Here is a 15,976-nt window from a genome sequence, read left to right on the forward strand (position 1 = left end):
ATATTCTCACTCACACCAAACGGAAACAAGTCGCTGTTTGTCAGCAGCACATCTACCTTTTTCTTTATCAGTATCAACGTTTAGCTTACAATCTGATCCGCTCTTTGACACCTGTTCTTCAGCTACCCACAGTATAGTCGAGGTGACTAAGTTGACTTCTCCCAGAACACTCTTCTGGCGCCTCTACTGGATGAACGTTCTCCTGTTTGGACACAGGAGGCATTCTTCGGCTACTTGTCGGCGAAAACAGCACCGGAAGCAGCTGTGGAGAGAGATTCCTTTTGCCGGAATGCAACTCTTCAATTGGATACTTCACGTCGCTCAGGACTTAGGCTCTCAATATCTTCGAGTGAGGAACAGGTAGAGCGGGAATTCGGTCCTGGTTGATTGGAGCAAACTGATCAGTGCAGCAATGAGAAGCTCCTTAACCCCCAGCGGCTTGGACAAGGATGGCACTCAGATACAGGATTATGGCTGGTGTTCAAAAGTAGGATAAGCATATCTTGTTTGAAATGAAATGATGATGAACATAGAATTTGAGTCGATTTGTGCACGGATCTTAGTTTCGGCGACAACGCATCAGGGTGACCGAGCGGTCAAAGGCGCTGAAGTTCAGGTCGCAGTCTCTTATGGAAGCGTGGATACGAATCCCACTCCTGATATTGACCTTTCCCCCACGAGGTTAAATTTCTCCAAGGAGATTTTCAACCTCACGATTGTCCAATACCTTCCTTTCAATGGAAAAGCGTTGGTCTCAGGACATGAGATTCCTGCTCAGATACGCACAGCGAGACCACACAGGCAAAAGCGCAGTTAATGACTCGATAATCTGCTTCAGTGACTTTGGTTGAGGAATTAATATTGATCCCAGGACTCCGGGTAAAATTCGTCTTCTCTTGTAAATAGTCCGGCAGGTTCGATTGTTCACATCCGTCCGAGAGGGGAAGATGGGAACTTGGTTTCTATTGTGATTTGTTGCTCGATAAAGCTTTATTTCCTTAGATGCCCCCTGTGAGTTATTACTGGATATCGTTATATATCTATATTGCCCCTTTGTGGGGTACTACTGGATAACGTGTCCGGTCCAGCTTTGACAAAGTGTCATCTGGACTCGAAACGTTAGCTCTTTCTCTCCCTACAGATCTGGTCAGACCTGCTGAGACTTTAAAGCATTTTCTCTGTGGTTCCCTCTGTGTGAGCTTTACAATGTTGTAATGTGTCATGCTGTCTGCTTCATTCCTGGATTTAATGTCGGGATGAGACTGCAAGAAATTTTCTGATAGGTATTTGCTGCAAAGCAAACAGGAACGTGCGTTATGTTTACTTTTCGTGTCAGGGAGGATGTAAATAGCAGAGAATAGCCTCGATTCCTCGACCTCGGGCTAATGGCCCAGCACGCTTCCGCTGCGGCACTCTGCTCCTTAAACCAGGAGCTACAACATTACTGCCCTGCGGTAGCCACACAGCTATTCACTTCCTCATTTTTTCTTTCAACAAGAACACATGTTTGAGCACACTGATTCTGGTCAGCATAGTTCAGATAATTTACTTTCGTGCTGAATGATTGTTCTGTGAAGCTGGTGTGATTTCTTCTGTGACGTAGTTCTGATGGGAAAGTGGGGAGTGACTGGAATCACCTTTATAGAAGGAAGTTCGGGGCGGCAGTTTCACCTCTCCGGGTACATTGATCAACCTGTTACTGAGTTCTTCAGACTTTGCCTCCATATATAAAACGAATACACAAACAATGAAGCGAGAGAATGTATTAAATCAGAGATTGGATATTCTTGTAACCAATATGGCTGGAATGGGAATCCTTCATTTTCCGATAAATCGGGATGAACTGGTCGCTCAGTCAAAAATCAGATATCTGGGGATTTAAATGTGATTACTACAATGATAATATTTAACCATGTTAATGTTATTTTGCTCCAATTGAAACGTGTCACGAATACATCGTTACCTTGTTGCACAACTTGCTTTCAGCCAGGAGATGGCAGCCGTGCGCAATAGTTTGGATCTCCTGATTGTGTCCACAGATCTGGATAGGAATGGAGCTGCTGCTTCCTGGGGAGCTGCCAAGCAAGAGGCACAGATACTGACCAACTGCACCCGCTCCAAATAGATTTCCAAATTACTGAACAAAACAAAAACAAGCACAAATCATATTTTAAGAAACTATGACAGTGACTCTGAAAACAACACACCAACACCTCTGAAAGAATCGATTTGCTGTAACTAATTAAAGATGAACTGTCTCAATGTCAGCCGTAATTCCTTACCAGTTCTCAGACAGGCACCGACTGGTTAGAAGTTTGCTTCACTTTTCAAGGTCCGGCTCAATAAAATCAATCACAGACCCATGATCTGCTTTCCTCCTGTTCTCAGACACATCCACTTTCTACAAGGGCGCTGTACAAAGCTGGTTTTCAGAGTAAGAGCCAGACTGCAGTCACCTCGTTCTCTCTCGATCCCTTTATCTCAGAGCCACCTCACAACCAGGGGTGGAACTTCTCACAGAGCCAAGAATGGAATAGTTTGTCGATTCTTCCACTGATTCAGGACCGTCCATCACCAGGACGTATTCGTCCAAAAGAGTTGGGGTGAGATGGGGCTGAGTTTCACTGTGAATCCAATCAGTCCCCGGAGAAGCACAAAAACAGTGAGTGAGGGAGAGAGAAATAAACAAAGAAACAGATAGAGAGATAAAATATGTTCCATTTCTGCCACGATCTTTTTACACAGAAATACATTCAGCTGTCATTCATTAGTAATTTGGTCGATGGAATACATTCTAAAACCAGCCTGGAATCACTCCAGGAAGTTATTGCATTCAAACGATCAACGGGGCCCCGGTGTTTATGTGAGGAGGGGTTGAATCTTCGTGGAAAATGACCATTGGATTTGGAGAGAGGCCTTGAGAGACTCGAAAACCTCAGCTCCCTAAACGCACAATTCCACCGATTAAATAGATTGTGGAACAACATCAGTTACATTGGAAATATATTAGAAATTCAAATGGAACAGGACCACACTTTACAGTCTGGAGGAAAATTTAAATGATGAAATTTAGAAATTACAGCACAGAGGGAGACCTGTGCAGGCCGAACGGTCACCTGATGACGCAACTAAAATGGTCACGTGTCGGGATTCCGGCAGTTCCCCGGATCGCGGTCAGAGCACAAGCCAGGAGGAGCTGCTCAATTATTAAGTCAGTTATTTTTTATTACATGTCATTGGTCGCCAGCCATTGAGAGACGAGCATTTCTACATGGTGTCAGGAGTGGGAAGTATGGCAGAAGGACTTCACCGCATCAGCTCTCTTCAAGAAGACGCTTAATAAATAGTGCACCAGCAGCCCGGCTAGCTCAGTCGGTAGAGCATTGGACTCTTAATCCCAGGGTCGTGGGTTCGAGCCCCACGTTGGGCGCTTCTGTGTTATTATCTGAAAATATTGATGCAGAATGAACTTTCTTCGTAACAAGAACGCAAGGTTATGACTGGGAATCCAGAGGTCTAAACGAACATTTCGTGACAAAATTTAATAAATATGGAATTAAAATGTCGTCTCAGTAACGGTTCCGCTTCCGATGGATCTTATTTCCACAACTGGACCACATTACACAACAAGTAATGATTTGGCACAAACACAGTACAGATCTGTCACCGGCAGTGTCACGGTTACAGAGAGCTCAGTTACACAGCAAGATATAATTTTACAAACAGGGCCCCTCTGTGTGCAGCAGAAAACAACATTTTCCGAAAAAAACAGTTTCTCCATCTCGGCACCTTTTCTGTGTGTCATTGTGTGTGTCCTGATCGTCTCTTTCTGATTTTTTGTGTCTCTTTCTCTGTCTGTTACAGCAGTGCTGCTGTTGTGTATTAATCTCACTTTTCCCAAACGGTAATTGTGATTGATAGATACAGGAAGATTCCACACTGACATTCAGTACCAATGTCTGATAGAGACTGAAACCCACCCTCACATACAGTCCCAGACATTGACTCATAATGAAGAAATCCTGCTCTCACAAACTGTTCCAGAGACTGAGGTGCAGAGTGTTCCCTCCACTCGCGAATACTACCTGTGATTTACAGATACAGAACAAATCTCAGTCAGGTGAGTAGCAGAGTTTGATGGGTACGACATGTATTCCACAATCACCGCGCCAGATAATCAGATGCAGACGACATGCGGCGCCTGTGTTGGTTTAACAAGAGTTTTGCCCAAGAACAGGAACAGATTTACACAATATCAGGGTATAAGACGTAGGAGCAGAAGCAGGCCATTCAGCCCATCGAATATGCTCCGTATTGCAATGAGATCATGCTTGATCTGATATTTGACGTGTTATGACCTCATACGGTGGCACGTTGTCACAGTGGCTACCTCACAGCGCCAGCGATCCGGGTTCATTTCCAGCCTTTAGCCACGGACTGTGTGGAGTTTGCACTTTCTCTCCGTGTCTGTGTGGGTTCCCTCCGGATGCTGCGATTTCCTCGCACAGTCCAAATGTGTGCGGGTTAGGTGGACTGTCCATGCTAAATTGCCCCTTAGTGTTCAGAAAGTTGGGTGGTGTTACAGGGATGTGGTGGGGACACAGAAACTCTTTCAGAATATCGTTGCAGAGTCCATTGGCAGAATGGCCTCCTTTTACATTTTAATGATCTCATGATAATCCTCATGTCCACTTTCCCGGCTTTTTATCTCTAGATTTCATGATGAACCTTTAAAACCAGCAATCCCACCAAGCCTCAGGTAGCGGTAACTCCTCAATGGTCGTTAATGTCCCGGCTGTCAGTCATTTGGCCAGTCTTGAGTGAAGTCACATCCTGGAAATGTCATACATTGATCCAGTTCTAAAGTAAATTAAGTCACTCTAGTCCCTGATGACCATAGGCCCTTTGAGGGTAAGATCTGACTGGTGGTGATTTAACCTGAGGATCACCATACCTCAGGCGAGGAGCAATAATAATAATAATAATAATCGCTTATTGTCACAAGTAGGCTTCAATCGAGGTTCTGTGAAAAGCCCCGAGTCGCCACATCCCGGCTCCGGTTCGGGGAGGCTGGAACGGGAATTGTGAGATGGCGGGGTTTTCATGTTTCAGGTCGAGTATAACCGTGTGATCTGAATCTAATTAATTTGGTTTTCCTTCTGCTAATCTTGTCTCACAGTGAGGCAAACCTCACTGATTGGATAGACGAGTGATCGTTCTTCAGTCTTATCATGGACGGACCCGCTGAATATGGAGGCATATCCTGTGTGGCAGGATTTAGCTCCAACTCAATCTATAAGTTTGTGGATGATACCACTGCGGTAGGTCGTATCGCAAACAATGACGAATCAGATACAGGACGTAGATAAATCACATGGTTGCATAGTGCACTGTCATGTGATTGTACCTTTAAGACCTAGCTGTTTAAGCAATGTACATTTAAGAAAACAGTGAGGTCAGAGAGTGGGTGGAGCTCGGCTTTAGGTCAGCCATTTTGCAGATTTTTACTTTCAGTTTAAAAAGCACCTTGTGTGTGTCTGTGTGTTTCCAGAGAGCTGCAAGTTTGAAAAGAGATTGGGAGTGTCTTCGTTTGCAGGGAGCTGGATCTCTGGCATAAAAGACCAGCTCTGGATCATTTGGGTGATTTAAACTGATAATTATAAAACCTTTAACCTGATGTGATTCTGTTTAAAGGTGTTAAGTCTCTTGGAAGTTTGAAGGAACATTTTAAGGAATTATTTACTGTTGCAATATTTTCTGAGTTATCTTTGAAGTAAGGGGTGTTAAGAGATCCTATGTTTATTTAAGATGTGAAGTTGAGTTCATGGAATAAACAGTGTTTTGTGTTTAAAAGCCCACGTGTCCATAATTGTATAATAACAATACACCGAGGGAAAAAGCCGTGTGCTAGGAAAAGCAACAAATCCATTAAAGGGAGAGGTTGGTTGAACTCCATGATACATTTTGGGGTTCTGAAAACGCCTCACCCATAAAAATTGGGGGCTCATCCGGGATAAAAGTCTATCTATTGGATTGGCTTTTGTGAACTTAAAGACAGTGAAGGATTGTTGCTTTTCCGGTGTGGTATTTTAGTTTACGTGGGGAGAGTGTTGTGAACAATGTCTCTTTCAGAGGCTCAGAAGTTTTTGGTGGTGGAGAATGTCACACGTAGTACTTTACGGGCAGAAACGAAAAGCAGACTGTTAGATTTGGCAAGAACATTGCAGTTAACCTTACCTGACAAAATGCGAAAAGATAAAGTAATTATGGCGGTGGTTAAGCATTTAAAGTTGCATGCGATAGAGTTTGACTCATTGGAAATGGCAAAAATTCAGTTGCAAATTAAACAAATGGAACATGAGAAAGAATGAAAGCGGCTTGAATACGAGAGGGAGAGAGAGGAAAAAGAAAGAGAAAGAGAGAGAGAGGAAAAAGAAAAGGAGAGAGCAGAAAGGAGAAAAGAAAGAATAGTCCTAGGAGAAAAAAAGAAAAAGAAAGGGAAACACAGATTAGGGAAAAAGATAAAGAGAGCGAGTTTGAACTTCAGAAAATGGCCATGAAACATGACAATCAGTTAAAATTGGCAGACGTAAAGGGAAATGTACAGTTGGATGATAGTGACGAGGATAGTGAGAAAGCGCGTCCTAGTCGAAGGCTTGGTGGGAATCTATTTAAATATGTCCAAGCATTGCCACGGTTTGACGAGAAGGAAGTGGAAGCCTTTTTCATTTCATTTCAGAAGGTAGCTAAACAAATGAAATGGCCACAGGACTTGTGGGCGTTACTGATTCAAACAAAGCTGGTAGGTAGAGCTAGTGAAGTGTTTGCATCACGACCGGAGGTGGTATCTGGAACGTATGAGCAGGTGAAGAAACCCATCTTAAGTGCATCTGAGCGAGTGCCTGAAGCTTACAGACTAAGGTTTAGACATTTAAGGAAAGAATTTGGTCAAATATACATGGAGTTTGAAAGGCTGAAACAGAGTAATTTTGATCGGTGGATAAGGGCTTTGAAAATAGACCAAATGTATTAAGTTCTCAGAAAATTATACTTTTGGAGGAGTTTAAAAATTCATTTCCTGATGTAGTGTGAACTCATAGAATCATAGAAGTTTACAGCATGGAAACAGGCCCTTCGGCCCAACCAGTCCATGCCGCCCAGTTTTTACCATTAAGCTAGTCCCAGTTGCCCGCACTTGGCCCATAACCCTCTATACCCATCTTACCCATGTAACTATCAAAATGCTTTTTAAAAGACACAATTGTACCCGCCTCTACTACTACCTCTGGCAGCCCATTCCAAACATTCACTACCCTCTGAGTGAAGAAATTGCCCCTCTGGGCCCTTCTGAATCTCTCCCCTCTCTCCTTAAACCTATGCCCTCTAGTTTTAGACTCCCCTACCTTTGGGAAAAGATGTTGACTATCTACCTTATCTATGCCCCTCATTATTTTATATACCTCTATAAGATCACCCCTAAGCCTCCTACGCTCCAGGGAAAAAAGTCCCAGTCTATCCAGCCTCTCCTTATAACTCAAACCATCAAGTCCCGGCAACATCCTCGTAAATCTTTTCTGCACTCTTTCTAGTTTAATAATATCCTTTCTATAATTTGGTGACCAGAACTGCACACAGTATTCCAAGTGTGGCCGTACCAATGTCTTGTACAACTTCAACAAGGCGTCCCAACTCCTGTATTCAATGTTCTGACCAATGAAACCAAGCATGCCGAATGCCTTCTTCACCACCCTGTCCACCTGCGACTCCACCTTCAAGGAGCTATGAACCTGTACTCCTAGATCTCTTTGTTCTATAACTCTCCCCAACGCCATACCATTAACTGAGTAGGTCCTGGCCTGATTCGATCTGCCAAAAGGCCATTCGTCGGCCCACTGGCCTAATTGATCAAGATCCCGTTGCAATCCTAGATAACCTTCTTCACTATCCACTGTGCCACCAATCTTGGTGTCATCTGCAAACTTGCTAACCATGCCTCCTAAATTCTCATCCAAATCATTAATATAAATCACAAATAACAGTGGACCCAGCACCGATCCCTGAGGCACACCACTGGTCACAGGCCTCCAGTTTGAAAAACAACCCTCTACAACCACCCTCTGCCTTCTGTCGTCCAGCCAATTTTGAATCCAATTGGCAACCTTACCCTGGATCCCGTGAGCTTTAACCTTCTGCAACAACCTACCATGCGGTACCTTGTCAAAGGCTTTGCTAAAGTCCATGTAGACAACGTCTACTGCACTGCCCTCATCTACCTTCTTGGTCACCCCCTCAAAAAACTCAATCAAATTTGTGAGACATGATTTTCCACCCATAAAGCCATGCTGACTGCCCCGAATCAGTCCTTGCCTCTCTAAATGCGTGTAGATCCTGTCTCTCAGAATACCTTCTAGCAACTTCCCTACTACAGACGTTAGGCTCACCGGTCTGCAGTTCCCAGGCTTTTCCCTGTTGCCCTTCTTAAACAAGGGCACAACATTCGCCACTCTCCAGTCTTCAGGCACCTCACCTGTGGCTGCCGATGATTCAAATATCTCTGTTAGGGGACCCGCAATTTCCTCCCTAGCCTCCCACAACATCCTGGGATACATTTCATCAGGTCCCGGGGATTTATCTACCTTGATGTGCTTTAAGACTTCCAGCACCTCCTCCTCTGTAATATGCACACTTCTCAAGACATCACTATTTATTTCCCTTAGTTTCCTAACATCCATGCCTTTCTCCACCGTGAATACCGATGAGAAATATTCATTCAAGATCTCACCCAACTCTTGTGGCTCTGCACATAGATGTCCTTGTTGATCCTTAAGATGTCCTTGTTGATCCTTAAGAGGCCCTAGTCTGTCCCTAGTTACTCTTTTCCCCTTTATGTATCTGTAGAATCTCTTTGGATTCTCCCTTGCATTATTTGCCAAAGCAATTTCATGTCCCCTTTTTGCCCTCCTGATTTCCCTCTTAACTCTATTTCGACAATCTCTATACTCTTCAAGGGATCCACTTGATCCCAGTTGCTTATGTACGTCATATGCCTCCTTCTTCTTTTTGACCAGAGACTCAATATCTCGAGTCATCCAGGGTTCCCTACTTCTACCAGCGTTGCACTTCACTCTAAAGGGAATGTGCTTACCCTGCACCCTGGTTAACACATTTTTAAAAGCCTCCCATTTACCAGCCGTCCCTTTGCCTGCCAACAGTCTCCCCCAATCTACCTCTGCAAGTTCCTGTCTGATACCATCAAAATTGGCCTTGCCCCAATTAAGAATTTTAACTCTTGGGCCAGACCTATCATTCTCCATAGCTATCTTAAAACTAATGGAGTAATGGTCACTTGTCCCAAAGTGATCCCTCACTAGCACTTCTGTCACTTGCCCTTCCTTATTTCCCAAGACGAGCTCAAGTTTTGCCCCCTCTCTAGTCGGTCCATCCACATACTGAATGAGAAATTCCTCCTGAATACACTCAACAAATTTCCCTCCATCCAAGCCCCTAATGCTATGGCTGTCCCAGTCAATGTTGGGAAAGTTAAAGTCCCCTACTACTACCACCCTATTATTCTTGCAGATATCTGTAATCTCCTTACATATTTGCTCCTCAATTTCCCGCTGACTATTTGGGGGCCTGTAGTACAGTCCTACCAAGGTGATCTCTCCCTTCTTATTTTTCAGTTCCACCCATATAGACTCAGTGGGCAAACCCTCGGATATATCCCCTCTAAGTACTGCCGTGATGTTCTCCCTAATCAAAAACGCCACTCCCCCTCCTCTCTTACCTCCTGTTCTATCCTTGCTATAGCATCTGTACCCCGGAACATTGAGCTGCCAGTCCTGCCCCTCCCTTAGCCATGTTTCAGTCATAGCTATAATATCCCAGTCCCATGTGCCCGTCCATGCCCTGAGTTCATCTGCTTTGCCCATCAGGCCCGTTGCATTGAAATAAATGCAGTTTAATGTAAACCTTCCTTGCTCTCTGCCCTGCTTTCTCTGGTCATGCTTGACACACTCTCCCTTCCTGCCTTTTGTTTCTGTCCCCACTGACTTCCTACATCGGTTCCCATCCCCCTGCCACATTAGTTTAAACCCTCCCCAACCGCACTAGCAAACACACCCCCGAGAACATTGGTTCCAGTCCCACCCAGATGCAGACCGTCCGATTTGTACAGGTCCCACCTCCCCCAGAACCGGTCCCAATGTCCCAGGAATTTGAAACCCTCCCTCTTGCACCATCTCTCAAGCCACGTATTCATCCTAGCTATCCTGTCATTCCTACTCTGACTACCACGTGGCACTGGTAGCAATCCTGAGATTACTACCTTTGAGGTCCTACTTTTTAGTTTAACTCCTAACTCCCTAAATTCAGCTTGTAGGACCTCATCCCGTTTTGTACCTATATCGTTGGTGCCTATATACACCACGACAGCTGGCTGTTCACCCTCCCCCTCCAGAATGCCCTGCAGCCGCTCCGAGACATCCTTGACCCTTGCACCAGGGAGGCAACATACCAACCTGGATTCTTGTTTACGTCCACAGAAACGCCTGTCTATTCCCCTTACAATTGAATCCCCTATCACTATAGCTCTGCCACTCTTTTTACCGCCCTTCTGTGCAGCAGAGCCAGCCACGGTGCCATGAACCTGGCTGCTGCCACCTTCCCCTGGTGAGCCATCTCCCCCAACAGTTTCCAAAACGGTAAATCTGTTTTGGAGGGAGATGACCGCAGGGGATCCCTGCACTGCCTTCCTACTCTTCCTCTGTCTGTTGGTCACCCATTCCCTATCTGCCTCAGTAATTTTAATCTGCGGTGTGACCAACTCACTGAATGTGCTATCCACAACTTCCTCAGCATCGCGGTTGCTCCAAAGTGAGTCCATCCGCAGCTCCAGAGCCGTCAAGCGGTCTAACAGGAGCTGCAGTTGGACACACTTCTTGCAGATGAAGGAGTCAGGGACACCAGAAGGGTCCCTGACTTGCCACATCTCACAAGAGGAGCATGACACGGGTCTGAGCTCTCCTGCCATGACTTAAACCTGAAGTTAAATTTGAACTACACTACACAGCTAAGAGAAAGTCAAAGAGAGAGAAATCACTTACCAGCTACAAGCCATCACACCTGCTGGCTGTGATGTAATTGCTCCCGAGGCTCCCTCACAGGTCTGCTTCTCTGCACCTCCTTAAGATGAGCACCAAATTCCCTTAACTAGTTAATTAATTTACTTAATTAATTGGATTTTTTTTTTGGGGGGGGGGGGGAAAACTCAACCCCAAACACCAAACTCCAAAAATAAAACACAGCCCTCACTCACCTCTTACCCGAACTCAGTCTTACCCAAACTCAGATACACTCTGTTTGCCTCCAGCACTCTGTTTCTAAAGGCACTTCAGCCACACCCTTTGTATCCTTCCTGATATACAGTCGGCCAATAGGCCTGCTCCCGAAACTGATCTCCCGAAACTAACAGCTGACCTGCAAGGTCTGGAAGTTGTTAAGCAGTACTTACCTCACCCACGCCGCGACCTTTTAAACTCTCCGCTCTGACTCGCAGCTCCCGCGCTTTTTCAAACTCCCGCGCTGTTTCCAAGGTCCCGGCTCTCTCTCTCTCCCGAACAGCTGACCTGCAAGGTAAGGAAGTGGTTAAGCAGTCCACGTTGGGCCGAATGGCCTCCTTCTGCGCTGGATATTCTACGATTCTATGATCCAAGGAGGTTGATGCGGTGGAGACCTTCTGCCATACTGCCCACTCCTGACACCATGTAGAAATGCTGCTCTCTCAATGACTGGCGACCAAGGAGTTGGAATAAAAATAACTGATTTAATAGTTGAGCAGCGGCTCCTGGCTTGTGCTCTGACCGCGATCCGGGGAACTGCCGGAATCCCGACACGTGATCATGTTAGTTGCGTCATCACGTGACCTTTCGGTCTGCACAGGTCTCCCTCTGTAATTTCTTGATTCATCATTTTAATTTTCTTCCAGACTCGGAAGTGTAGTGCTGCTGCATTTGAATTTCTAATATATTTCCAATGTAACTGATGTTGTTCCACAAACTATTTAATCAGTGGAATTGTGCGTTTAGGGAGCTGAGGTTTTCGAGTCTCTCAAGGCTTCTCTCCAAATCCAATGGTCATTTTCCACGAAGATTCAACCCCTCCTCACATAAACCCCGGGGCCCCGTTGATCGTTTGAATGCAATAACTTCCTGGAGTTATTCCAGGCTGGTTTTAGAATGTATTCTATCGACCAAATTACTAATGAATGGCATACCAGACACAGCTGCGATGGCCAAGTGGTTAAGGCGTTGGGATTGAAATCCAATGGGCGTTCCCCGCGCAGGTTCGAGTTTTGTTCGCAGCGACTGTGATTCGAAATGTTTGTTCAACTCGGCGGACAAGCCGCTGACTCCGGAATGAATCGGAATTCTGATTGGCTGCAAATAAACGGTTGGAACCTTCATCGAGTTCAGTCCGATATTTAACATTTTTGGGGGGAAACTGAACGAAATATAAAGATGGAAACGTGGTTTGCTTTCATTCAGCTGCATGTATATCTCTGTAAAAAGATCGTGGCAGAAATAGAACATATTTTATCTCTCTATCTGTTTCGTTGTTTCTTTCTCTCTCCCTCACTCATTGTTTTTGTGCTTCTCCGGGGACTGATTGGATACACAGTGAAACTCAGCCCCATCTCATCCCAACTCTTTTGGACAAACACGTCCTGGTGATGGACGGTCCTGAATCAGTGGAAGAATCGACAAACTATTCCATTCTTGGCTCTGTGAGAAGTTCCATTCCTGGTTGTGAGGTGGCTCTGGGATAAAGGGATCGAGAGAGAACGAGGTGACTGCAGTCTGACTCTCACTCTGAAAACCAGTTAGTGCGCCCTTGTACAAAGTGGATGTGTCTGAGAACAGGAGGAAAGCAGATCATGGGCCTGTGATTGATTTTATTGAGCCGGACCTAGAAAAGTGAAGCAGACTTTTAACCAGTCAGCGCCTGTCTGAGAGCTGGGAAGGAATGACGGTTGACATTGAGACAGTTCAGAGTGAATTGTGACAGCAAATCAAATCTTCAAGAGGTGTTGGTATATTGTTTTCAGAGAAAATGTCATAATTTCTTAAAAGATCAGTTGCGCGTGTTTTTGTTTTGTTCGGTAATTTGGGGAATCTGTTTGCAGCGGGTGCAGTTTGGAAGGAAAAGCCCATCCCATCAGGGCAGGAAATGTTGGGAATGGACCGGAGTGAAACATTCCCAGACCATGTCCAACATGTTTCTCCTCAGCATGAAAACTCCCCGCGGAAAGACTGAAACAGACACACATTTGATCGCATCATGATTAACATCACTCACACCTTAACCATGAGGCCACTGATGAAGTCATGATGGCTTCGAATTTCTCCTAAAATGCCAACTGAACCCACTGACTGGCAGAATTACATTACCCACGTGATTGGCGAGGCGCATCCACAGGCCGACTTGTCGAGTGGTGAAATCTGACATCACTGCTTCTGATCAGCTCCAGAACAGAGAGATAAATGTCACATTGTTCATTCATATTTCTGATTTATAATTGTGGGGAAACTGATGGGCTTTGGGACGCAATTAAAAGTTGTTTTAAGTGAGATCAAATCAGCGGCTGGCTCGTTGGTCTGGGGAGACCTGAGCCACACACAACAGCAGAGACTGCAGACAGAGAATGACTCGAATATTCACATGTCACACCGGAGAACACATCGGAGAACACTTCAGCAGTCAAGGGCATCCAGCCTCTGATCTCGGGGAAAGCGTTCTCCAAGGCGGCCTTCGGGACGCGCGACAACAGAATCGCCGAGCAGAAACTTATAGCCAAGTTCCGCACACATGGGTACGGCCTCAACCGGGACCTTGGATTCATGTCGCATTACATTCGCCCCGCACCATCTGGCCTGGGATTGCAGAATCCTACCAACTGTCCCGACTTGAGACACTTCCCACCTCTTTAACCTGGGGTTACCCCTATCTACGGATCTGTAAAGATTTAATTACCTGCAAATGCTGGCATTCAAAGCATTCTCTTACATCTTTGACTTCGTCTATATACATGTTTCCGGAACATATCTCTTCATACACCTGAGGAAGGAGCAGCGCTCCGAAAGCTAGTGTTTGAAACACACCTGTTGGACTTTAACCTGGTGTTGTCAGACTTCTTACTGCGCACATCAGAGACTGACAGATAAAGATTCATTCACCACCCAAATGCCTATATGCCCCTCCCCCAACGGACACACAAGCGCAACGCCACTGAAAGTTTTGTCATGATTCTGATATGCAGACGTTTTAACGGAAACTGGCAAACAACAGAATGATTTTATCCACTCAATAACAATATCAGAGATTGATCATTACAGATTTAGTTCCACCTTCACACAGATTTTCAGAGAATGAAAGATACTGAATGAATGACAGACTCTCATACAGTCCCAGAGACACTCACAACGCGATTTAACTGAATCCCAAAGACAGAGTGTTACAGTAGATGTGCAACAATCCTAGGAATTACCGGAATATTACAAATATGGAATAAATCTGACTCTGTCATACAGTGTCAGAGACTGAAATATACATGAATTATATTTCAAAATTGATTGCATTTAGCAGGGTGGTAGTGTCAAATAACCCAATGGAGCGAATCCTCAATGTGAAGATGGGGCCTTGTCTCCACAAGGACTGTGCAATGGTCACTCTGAACATATAGTGTATGGGACACAGAGTTCCACAGACTGAATCCTACTTTCCACACAACACCACTGACTGGATTGGATTGGATTGGATTTGTTTATTGTCACGTGTACCGAGGTACAGTGAAAAGTATTTTTCTGCGAGCATCTCAACAGATCAAAATCGTGCATGAGAAGAAAAGGGAATTTTTAAAAATACATAATAGGGCAACACAACATATACAATGTAACTACAAAAGCACTGGCATCGGATGAAGCATACAGGGTGTAGTGTTAATGAGGTCAATCCATAAGAGGGTTATTTAGGAGTCTGGTGACAGTGGGGAAGAAGCTGTTTTTGTGTCTGTTCGTGCGTGTTCTCAGACTTCTGTATCTCCTGCTCGATGGAAGAAGTTGGAAGAGTGAGTAAGCTGGTGGGAGGGATCTTTGATTATGCTGCCTGCTTTCCCCAGGCAGCGGGAGGTGTAGATGGAGTCAATGGATGGGAGGCAGGTTTGTGTGATGGACTGGGCGGTGTTCACGACTCTCTGAAGTTTCTTGCGGTCCTGGGCCGAGCAGTTGCCATACCAGGCTGTGATGCAGCCCGATAGGATGCTTTCTTTGGTGCATCTGTAAAAGTTGGTAAGGGTTAATGTGGACATGCCGAATTTCCTTAGTTTCTGAGGAAGTATAGGGGCTGTTGTGCTTTCTTGGTAGTAGCATCGGAGTGGGTCGACCAGGACAGATTTTTGGAGATGTGCACCCCGAGGAATTTGAAACTGCTAACCATCTCCACCTCGGCCCCGTTGATGCTGACAGTGGTGTATACAGTACTTTCCTTCCTGAAGTCAATGACCAGCTCTTAAGTTTTGCTGGCATTGAGGGAGAGATTGTTGTCGCGACACCACTCCACTAGGTTCTCTATCTCCCTCCTGTATTCGGACTCATCGTTATTCGAGATCCGGCCCACTATGGTCGTATCGTCAGCAAACTTGTAGATGGTGTTGGAACCAAGTTTTGCCACACAGTCGTGTGTGTACAGGGTGTAGAGTAGGGGGCTAAGTACGCAGCCTTGCAGAGACCCGGTGTTGAGGACTATTGTGGAGGAGGTGTTGTTATTCTTTCTTACTGATTGTGGTCAGTTGATCAGAAAATTGTGAATCCAGTTGCAGAGTGGGGAGCCAAGTCCTAGGTTTTGGAGCTTTGATATGAGCTTGGCTGGGATTATGGTGTTGAAGGCGGAGCTGGAGTCAATAAATAGGAGTCTGATGTAG

The 15,976-nt window shown here is 45.3% G+C and overlaps 2 non-coding genes across 2 annotated transcripts; both read left to right on the forward strand.

Annotated features, from left to right (window-relative positions):
• Positions 1-3,357: 3,357 nt before the first annotated feature.
• Positions 3,358-3,430, forward strand: trnak-cuu (transfer RNA lysine (anticodon CUU)). The gene has a single exon. It is a non-coding gene; the product is annotated as a tRNA-Lys (tRNA).
• Positions 3,431-12,282: 8,852 nt separating this feature from the next.
• On the forward strand, positions 12,283-12,364 carry trnas-uga (transfer RNA serine (anticodon UGA)). Its single transcript has one exon. It is a non-coding gene; the product is annotated as a tRNA-Ser (tRNA).
• Positions 12,365-15,976: the final 3,612 nt, after the last annotated feature.

This window comes from Scyliorhinus torazame, chromosome 24, assembly GCF_047496885.1.
Source record: "Scyliorhinus torazame isolate Kashiwa2021f chromosome 24, sScyTor2.1, whole genome shotgun sequence".
Lineage (NCBI taxonomy): Eukaryota > Metazoa > Chordata > Chondrichthyes > Carcharhiniformes > Scyliorhinidae > Scyliorhinus > Scyliorhinus torazame.